The sequence below is a fragment of the Eulemur rufifrons genome, chromosome 15 (genome assembly GCF_041146395.1).
Source record: "Eulemur rufifrons isolate Redbay chromosome 15, OSU_ERuf_1, whole genome shotgun sequence".
In the NCBI taxonomy this organism is placed as follows: domain Eukaryota; kingdom Metazoa; phylum Chordata; class Mammalia; order Primates; family Lemuridae; genus Eulemur; species Eulemur rufifrons.
Genome location: NC_090997.1, coordinates 33,022,961 through 33,032,778, shown reverse-complemented (window position 1 = coordinate 33,032,778; position 9,818 = coordinate 33,022,961). Strand labels below are relative to the sequence as shown.

General features: G+C 35.7%; 1 non-coding gene across 1 annotated transcript; it reads left to right on the top strand.

The window, feature by feature from the left end:
* The first annotated feature begins 3,743 nt into the window (after positions 1-3,743).
* Positions 3,744-3,883, top strand: LOC138396091 (U4 spliceosomal RNA). Its single transcript, XR_011235576.1, has one exon. It is a non-coding gene; the product is annotated as a U4 spliceosomal RNA (small nuclear RNA).
* The last annotated feature ends 5,935 nt before the right edge of the window (positions 3,884-9,818 follow it).

The following is a 9,818-nucleotide window of genomic DNA, read 5'->3' as shown; positions in this document are numbered from 1 at the left end:
GCTGAAATAAATGTGAATGCCATGGCCAGGTGGCCTTGGGGATTGTGGAATGCAATTAACCTGCCCACTCCCATTCCCAGAACACTCCACAGAGAGGCAGTTGCCTTGTCACTGGCTGAATTTGGTTCTGGCTATTAATTCCAAGCAGCATTTGTGTTCCCTAGGTTGGTCCTGATCAGTGCCACTTCCAGAGATCAGAGAGGACTAAATGAAGACTGAAGCACTGATTGCCCTTGCAGACCTTTCAGAACTTTCAAAGGATGCCAGTTTAGGAGAAGGGAGTTGGCACTTTTCTCCTATTTTCATAGGAATATAATGATGAGGTTCACCCCTTTCTGAATGTAATGAGGATGTAATGCACAGTAAAGGCAGAAAAATTTGATTAGAGAGTAGGTGGGGGAATTACATCACCAGCAGTACAGCGTGACAGCTTTGGGTAGAAGGTATGGAACCAGAGAAAGAAGGATTACTACCCAACTGGATTCCAATTAACATTCAGTTAGTACTGTTTCTTCTTTTCATTCCTAAAGGCAGGAAAATCAGAAAAAAATCCTTCCCTCCATAGCTGCAGCTGGCATTTTTGCAGTGATCATTAGTAGAACATGTTGGCAGTGGAAAACAGCTCCAGCTTTTGCAGAACTGGCTGTCATCTGTGCCAAAAGCAAATAGGAATAGAAATAGTAACACCAATATTGTTATTACCGTACCAGGAGTCAACTAGCTATTCTGTTCCTGCAGCCTTCATAAGTCGTGCATCATACCCTTGTCTTGCCTGACCACTCAGCACTATTTGTGGATATGAGATGGGAGAGCAGCGGTGGGTGGGTTGGGAGGTGAAAAACTGTTGCTGAGCTCGACTTTGCAGCCCATGCCTGTCTCTTTCCAAAGGAAAGCTTGAACATGAGGCCCATTTTAATGGAAGTATTATTTGGTAGAAAATTTCCAGAAAGCAATTTAGAGAATTTGGCCATATTTATCACTTACCTTTTTAAAAATGTTATATTTTTGATCCAGAGTGTCATTTTCTAAGACTAAACACTAAAGAAATAATTTAAAATGCACACAGATTTTTAAGTACAAAAACGTATATGATCAAGATATTTATAATAGAAAAGAAAAATTTTGAATGAGCAATAAAATGTTAGTTAAATAAATTGTCATTAGTCCACATTGAATATATTCAGCTATTAAAGGGATTTTAGAGAACTTTAAATGACATGAGAAAAATACTTATTGTTGAAATTTTCTCTTTTCTCACTCCAAGGAAAAGAGTTTCACTCAAGTTATCTCAAGTAAGGGGGCATTTTTTCATGAGGGTATGCTGAAATAAAACTAGTATGGAATAAAAAAAACATCAGGAATTGGGGAGACTTTTGGAAGCTGCAAAAGGTTTGTCCATTCTCTGCATCTCTGTTTTTTTTTTTTCCTATGACCATCCCATTAATCTGTTTCTGACAATGGAACACTAAAACACATGCCCACATTTCTAGACATGGCTGTATATCACTGCCCTTCAGCCTGGGTTAAGTAGAGAGAAGCTTCCCTCTGAAAGGCATATGGGGAGATAGGCACAATGATGGTGATGTTCAAATAAATAAAGCAGTATTCAAAACATTTGTAGCATCATTATTTACTCACTCACGCAACATACATGCATTGAACACTCACCATAAGGTGGCAACAGGGCACACATGGTCCCTGCCCTTATATTAATAGTTTAAAATAGAATAAAGGCAATTAAAATCCATGAATGTGATGCTACTATGCACATGTGCTAATGCTGAGAGAGCACCATGAAAATGTTCCCAACTCAGACTTGTAGTAAAGTCAAGAAAGCATGTCCAATTCATTTCTTCTCAAGAAAATAGTTTAGAATGGCTGGAATGTGAATCTGTGTGTTCTTAAGAGGTTATGTCAAGTGGTGTAGTTTAAGGGATTAGGTAGTATGAAGAGTTTTGTAAGCCACAGTAGCACTTGTTATGCTTCTGAGTGGCAATGGATGACTATTATAACTTTTAGGAGGAGAGAGAGGTGATCAAATTTGTAAATTATAATAATCCATGATGGTAATATAGATAATGTATTGGCTGATGGGCAGTCTGGAGTCAGGAGACAAATGTGAAACTGCATTAGCAGTAACAGCAAAGATGAAGTAGCCTGTACCTGTACTGGGGCTCGTACAAAGGAGGGGAACAAACTAGTTGAACTTGAAAGATGTTTAGAATCCACTGAACTTGGAGAATGATAGTTTGTGTGGGATGAATGAGGGAAAGGAGTCAAGGATAAAGCCCAGATTTACAGCTTAGAGTAATTAACTAATATTGAAAACAGAGAAGTGAGTGAGGGAAAGATAATGAGTTCAATTTTAAACACAATGAGTTTGTAGTACAAATGGAACATCTAGGGGTGATGCCCAGGAGGTGATTCGATTCATGCATCTGAAATTCAGGATGGGGTCAGAGCTACTGGAGACAGAGTTTGATATGTCATGAGCATATGGAGCATACTTGAAATAATGAGAGAGTCTGAGAATTAAATTATAATTTTTAATTATAATCTTTATAATTAAAGAGTGAGAAAAAGGAGCTGAGGACAAAGCACAAGCATACCTAAAGGACGAGCAAAGAAAGAGAAACGTGTGCAGGGAGGAGACTTAGAAATAGCCATCAAAGAGGTGGGGAAATAATCCAGTATAGTGCAGTGTCACAGAGGTCAAGGAGAGAGAGCACATCAGGATAAAAGAATAACTTGGTGATAGGAACCTATTTATAAAATATATATTACTAAGCCAAAGGGAAAAATGATATAATCATATTGACAGGTAGAACCCAATGGATATTTTAACATAATAATATATACATACACATGCATGGATGTGTGTGTGTGTGTGTGTGTGTGTGCCTGTGTATGTATGTTGGTGTGGTTGTGTTTATGTATGCAGGTGTGTGTGTGTGTGTGTGTGTGTGTGTGTGTTGGAAGTCCCCAAGATGATTCCAGTTTTGACAATTCGCTAAGAGAACTCACAGGACTCAGCATATAGTTGTGTGTAATCATAGCTATGATTTATAACCGTGAAAAGATGTAAAGTAACAGCAGCAAAGGAGAAAAGTGCATGGGATGAAGTTCAGAGGAAAACAGGCACAAGCTTCCAAGAGCCCTCCCCGACTGGAGTCACATAGGATGAGCTTAATTCCTCCAGCAATATGAGTGAAATGTCTACCAGGGATTCTCATTAGAGACTCAGTGCCTAGGTTTTTACTGGGAGCTGGGCACGCAGGCACTGTCTTCCTAGCATTTTCTAAATTCTCAGAAGGAAAGAAGAAGTTCCACATGAACCATATTGTTTACATAAACAGTTTAGGCACAGTAAGGCATTCTTACTAGGGAATGGTGGGAACCCTCTAGAAATCCAGATGCCACCCAAGGGCCAACCTTGCAAGCGGACCTTCCTAAAGATAGCAGTCCCAAGTTTGCCATGTTAACACACACACTCTCTCTCTCTCTTCCTATGCACACACACACACACATATACATATACATATTCAAAAGTCAGTATGATGGTTAGACACATATTAGAAAAACAGGAGAGATGCCCTGTCTTTTCATTATTACTGAATATTATTTTAGAAGTATTAAGCAATATAACTAATTAAGAAGGAAGAAAGCAAGCAGAATAATATTATAAAGTAAGTAACATATTATTATTTAAGAAGGATACCATTTTATATTTGAAAATCAATTCTAGCTTCACACAGTGGCAGTATCCTAGCCAGTGAGGTCTACCTAGGCACAATTACTGCTAATTGGAAACTTCTCCCAATACCCCACCATGACAACTTGCAATATAGTCAGCACTGACAATTTTTGACAGTCTCTATGAAGACTGAATTTTAAAAAAAAGAAGAAGAAGAAAATCAGATCTAGAAAGTATCAAAACAGTAAAAGGATTTGGGAAGTTTTAAATATACCAAAAAATCTGAATATGCAATAAAAATTAGAAATATTAACTATCTCAGAATAAACACTTGAGGAAAGTGCAGGAAGTCAACTCTGTGTGTGTGAGTAGATTCAGACCTTATCGGGAAGGCGTAGGAAAGCTGTATGATTAGAGCTGAGAGTAAGTGGAGAGAGAATGAAAAATGAGGTTGGAGAGTTAAAATGAGAGCATAATACACAGGGCGTTGTAAGCCATGATTGGGATTCTTCCCCCTCCATTGTTAAAGCAATAAAGCATTTCTGAAGAGTTTTTAAAGTTTTAAAATAAGATAATATTTCCATTCTGAAAGCATCATTCTTGCTGCAAATGTGGAAGTAGTTTTGGGTGAGCCAGATAGATATAAGTTTTCGGTGAAGATGTATAGAAATAGTGTCTACAATGGAATAACATCCAGACAAGAGATTCTAGTAGCTTAGACTTGAGTGGTGGCAGTGAAGATGGGAAAAACTAGAATAACCTAGTGATGTTTAGGAAGTACAATTGGTAGGAGCCTATGATTAGAGAGATGTGAGGATGAGAGTGAGAAAGTGTTTGGATGAATTCTGGGTTTCTGAATTGCACAACTGTGTAGATGAGGGCACCATTTATGTGAGACAGCAAGCATTGAAATAAGGCTTAACTCAAATAGCAGTAATTCAGAGCTCAATTTTTTTTTTCTCAAAACCATTACTTTAACATGCATTTCAACAGTCTATATTGAAACTTAGAAGAGTGAGGAATTTTTTAAAAAATTATTTTACCCTCTCAAGAGATGGGCTAACATCATTGGAAGGGGGATAACCAAAGGGCAATTAAAAAGTTACTATGAATTGGTAATATTAATACATCCTTAAGTGTATCAAAATATTATCATGTAAAATAGAAAGCCTTTATTTACTGAAATTATAAGCAGAAAGCTAACTATGCCCTCCTCTGGAGAAGTACATGAAGAGTTGATAAGGAAAGCAGATTTAGTTTTCTCTTAAGTATCATTTGAATGTTTTGCATGAATTTGTATTTCTGATATAGTAAGAAAATAGAAAAACTATTTAAAACAGAAAATGGAGAGGAGGAGAAAATGTCAACTAGTAATGAAATGCTGGTCAGAGATTAAGCAAGGTAAAGGCTAGAAAGTGCCCACCACATTTAGGAGCAGGGAGGTCACTTGAGAGCACCCAGAGAGCAACAACTTGGGAAGTATCACATGATGAAGTAGAGACTTAAGTATTTTGACAAACTGGCTAGTAAGTGAAATGATAGATGGTAGCTAAAGAGGAATGTGAAGTCTAGAAATTTGTTGCTATTGTTTTATTTTAATAAAAGATGTGCACATGTTTAATTTCTAATAAAGAGATTATCAAGAGTTTAGAAATTAAAATTAAAAGTATTAAGTAATTTTTAAATATGATAATAAGATATACCAAAATAAAATTTGTTTTATATGCCTGGATTTGGGGATCTGGATTTGAGATTTTAAAGCCTTTATTAGAATTATAGGAATGTTTAAACTGCACTCTGGTGAATAAAGATTTATTTTATCTTCAGAAAAATAACGACAGTCCACCTCATTTTACAGAAGAAGGCTGGTCACCAGGGTAAAATCCTCTGCATCTGAGCTGAGGTGCTGGAATCTTAGTGATTTGTACAAGGCTCTGTCCAGACTGATGCTTTCCAGGAGCATGACTTCTGTAACAATTTTATACTGAGTAAAGCTAGAAAGTTAGAAGGTTGTAAAATGATGTTTAAATGGAAGATATATATTAAAAGATAAAGAGGATTTCCAGTTCACCCTATCTAAATGAAGTAGGCACATTTTACCCTATTCTGCTCAGTTTATAACACCTCAAAACCTTGAACAAAATACATAAAATAAACATCAGAAGACTTTGAAATATGAAGAAAAGAAGCTATTCTTCTTAGACACATTGAGACTCAATGAATAACCTGGCAGAATTTTTTTCTGCCTCCTAAATATCCCAGCCTGGGCATTGGAGAATTTCATAAGCCAAAAAGAAGAATAAGTGCAGACCGCCCCCCCCCCCAAAAGCCAACCAAACAATAAACAACCTCCAACAGACAAAACAAAATAAACATGGTCTCTTTAGCCAAAGGATCTGGAAGGCAGTGGCCTTGCAAGGCATAACCTTTTGGCAACACCAGACACACTCCAGAAAAAATTTTTCCCTTCCTCAACCTGTCATCTGTGGCAGCTGACACCAGGGCCATATGAGCAGAGGTCACCACCACAACCCAGCAGTAACTGCAAGGTGCCTACTTCTGGACAGTGTATGTCTGTGGAGGCTATGTGTGTTGGTGGGACCTGACTGCCATCTCAGCCCGGTATTATTGAGTAACATGATCTAAATACAATAAAAAGTCACATGTCACACCAAGAACCAGGAAAATCTCAAGTGGAATGAGAAAAAAATCAACAGACACAACACCAAGATGGCACAGATGCTGAAACTATCTGACCAGACTTTAAAGCAGCTATTATAAAAAAAATGCTTCAAAGAGCAATTATGAACCATCTTGAAACAGAAGAAAACACAGACATTCTCAGCAAAGCAAAAGAAGATATAAAGAAGAACCAAATGGAAATTTAAGAAGTCAAAATACAATAACAAAAAGGAAAAATATAATAAAAATTTCTAGTTTTACTATTGATTTGTGTTGATGACTACTCCCACCCAGAACAATTTAAAAAGTCAGATTAGAACACACAAAAAAAAACATCTATTTGAAGGCATGAGTGAGATACCAAAGGAGACAGAATTCCAGAGAAAAGAGAAATACGTTGAGGTGAACATTATATTCTGTAGCATTTTTTCAGTTGAGGCATTTGTTGATTTCTAAGCTAAAAAAGAAAAAGCAGAAAGAGGTTGCTAACATACATGCTAGCATGTAGAAACCTGAGATGAGCTTCTGGCAGTCTATCAAGGTTGAGCAGGCAAAACTTAAAGTTCAGGGCTATCAGGGTAGGCTGGAATTGCAGAAAAATGAATCCAGAGAGAAACAAAACACATTAAGGGGAGCACAATACTCTTCATCATATTTTCCCTGAAGGAATGTGCTGTCTTTTAAGCAGCACAGGAGCTCAAGGCAAAGATGCTAAGCACAAAACAGTGTCTGGTAGTCTGGAAAGATAAGCAACAGGGCTCTTGGGAAAAAATCATAAAGCAAGAGAGAAAAAAATGGCACCCGGGGCTTACGAAGGAGGAGGGGCCACGGTAAACATCCAGAAAGAACAGTATCATAAGATTAAAAATAAACTGGAAATAAAGTGGATCTTACAAAACTGAATCAATTCCAGTCCAGGTTCCTGTACTATAACTCCCTGTGAAAAAGCAAAATAAATTTTCTCTAGAGGAGTAAAACAGTAGTATCCAGAGCCTCAAAATATCCCTAATATTTTCCATACATGTTATTCAACCTTCAATAAAACACTTTTAGAAATGTCAAGAGACAAAGCAAATTATCAAAAGCCAAGAGAAAAGAAGGACGATGCAAATAGATGGTGATATATTTTTCATCAATATCAGGTGATCAAGATACTGAAGTTAACAGACAAGAAGTTTAAATTAACTATAAATGCTTGGGAAAATAAATGAAAAGATGGAGAATTTCACCAAAATATTAGACACTGTCAAATCAAATCTATAAAAAAATTATAATCAAATGCAAAATGCAACAACTGAATTTTAGAAACAAATAGTGACAGATTAGTTACAACAGAAGAAAGGGATAGCAAACCACAAAACAGGTCAATAGAAAATGTCCAGATTAAAGCAAAGTAAAAAATATGGGAAGTAAAAAAACAGCTTGAGAAAAATGTGGGACATAGTGAAAAGTTCTAGTATATGTGCAATTGTAGTTCCAGAAGCACAGGAGAGAGACAGAAGGTAGAAGCAATATATGAAGACATAATGACCAAAATTTTTCTAAAATGATGACAGACACCATGCTATAGATTAAACAATGTACAAATCCATAGAAGAGTAAATTTTCAAAAAAGAAAATCAAAAGTAGGCATATCATAGTTGAACTTCTAAGAGTCAAAAACAATAAAAATATTTAAAGCAGACAAAGAAAAAGGCTGCTTTAAAGGCCTATTACCTCAAATGAGCAATAATAATAAAAATCAACTTCTCAGCAGAAATTATATATGCTAGAAGAAAACTAAATGATACTTTTAAAGGAATAAAAGGACATAACTATATGAAATTCTATATCCCAAAAAAGTTCTTAAAAAAAAGAATAACTGAAAAGGAACTGAGAAGATTCTTCCACAGCAAGCTACTTTAAAAGAAATATGAAAGCCAATTCTAATATGAAAGAAAAATAAAACCAGTGAAATCTTGAAAATGTAGGAGGAAATTAAAAGCAATGAAAAGGTTACATATTTAAATCAACATATTATCTATATGACAATGATAATAAGGTCTTGTGTGATTTAAATTATATGTGGAATCAAAATACACAATCACAGCCCAAAGGGGGGAAATGATTAAAGGATTAGAATATTCTAAGTTTTTTACATTGTCTATAAAGCAATAAAAACACTCATTTTTATACTCTGATAATCCAAGGAAACCACTAAAAGAAAATAAATGAATGTCTGACTAACAAGCTGATAAATTTGGGAAAACTGAATGATTAAAATGTTTGATTTAGAGAAAAAAAAGAAAGAAGGAGGATGAGGAGGAGAAGGAGAAAAAAAAGAACAGAAAATATATCTTAAGCAGAAAACAAATAGTAAGATAGCATATTTAATTCTAAACATAACTGATTACATTTAAATTAAGCAGACTAAATATTTTAAATAAAATACAGACTGTACAAACTAAATTTTAAAAAATGAAACATATATTAATATAATAATAAAATTTTGAAAAAAGATACAATCACTAATCAAAAGAAAGCTGGTATATCTATATCAATTTTGGACAAAGTAATCTTTAATAAGTATAAAGTATATTTCATGAGTTCAATTTATATGGAAGATGTCATAAGTATAAATTTTTGTGCACACAATAATCTAGCTTCCATATAAAAATGGAAAATATACTAAACACTAAAAGAAAAAAATAAGTTCAACAGCACATTAAAAAGATCATTCATCATGATCAAGAGGAATTTATCCCTGGGATGCAAGGGTGGTTTAACACATGCAAATCAGTAAGTATGATGCACCATAACAACAGAACAAAGGACAAAAACTATATCATAATCTCAATAGATACAGAAAAATCATTTGGCTAAATGATTCAATATCCTTTCATGATAAAAATTCTCAACAAATTAGCCACAGAAATGTACTGCAACACAGTAAAGGATATAAATGACAAGCACATAGCTAACATATTCAATGGTAAAAAGTTAAAACCTTACCTCTAATATCAGGAACAAGACAAGAATATCCACACTTACCATTTATGTTCAACATAGTACTAGAAGTCCTAGCCAGAGCAAATAGGCAAGAAAAGTAAATAAAAGGATTCTGGTTCAAGATGGCTGACTAGAGACATCAGACACTCACCCTCTCCAGAAAGAAAGAAGGACCAAACTTTTGAATAGACAAGCATACGTTGAATAGAATATCTAGGAAAGAACACTAGGCTCTGTGGAGAGCTCATGGGAAATGCCTGAGGCATAGAAGGAGATGGAAGTGAGCAGACAGCTCAGCTGGGATCAGGGATCAAGCAGGAGCCCAGAGGGGCTCAGTATTGCAGGCAAAGGGTAAGTGAGAGAGCTTGGACAGTCCACATACCTGCTTCAGACTGCTGTGATCCAAATCACAAGAGAGCTCCTCTACTCTCATGAGCCCTGACACTAGCAGGGG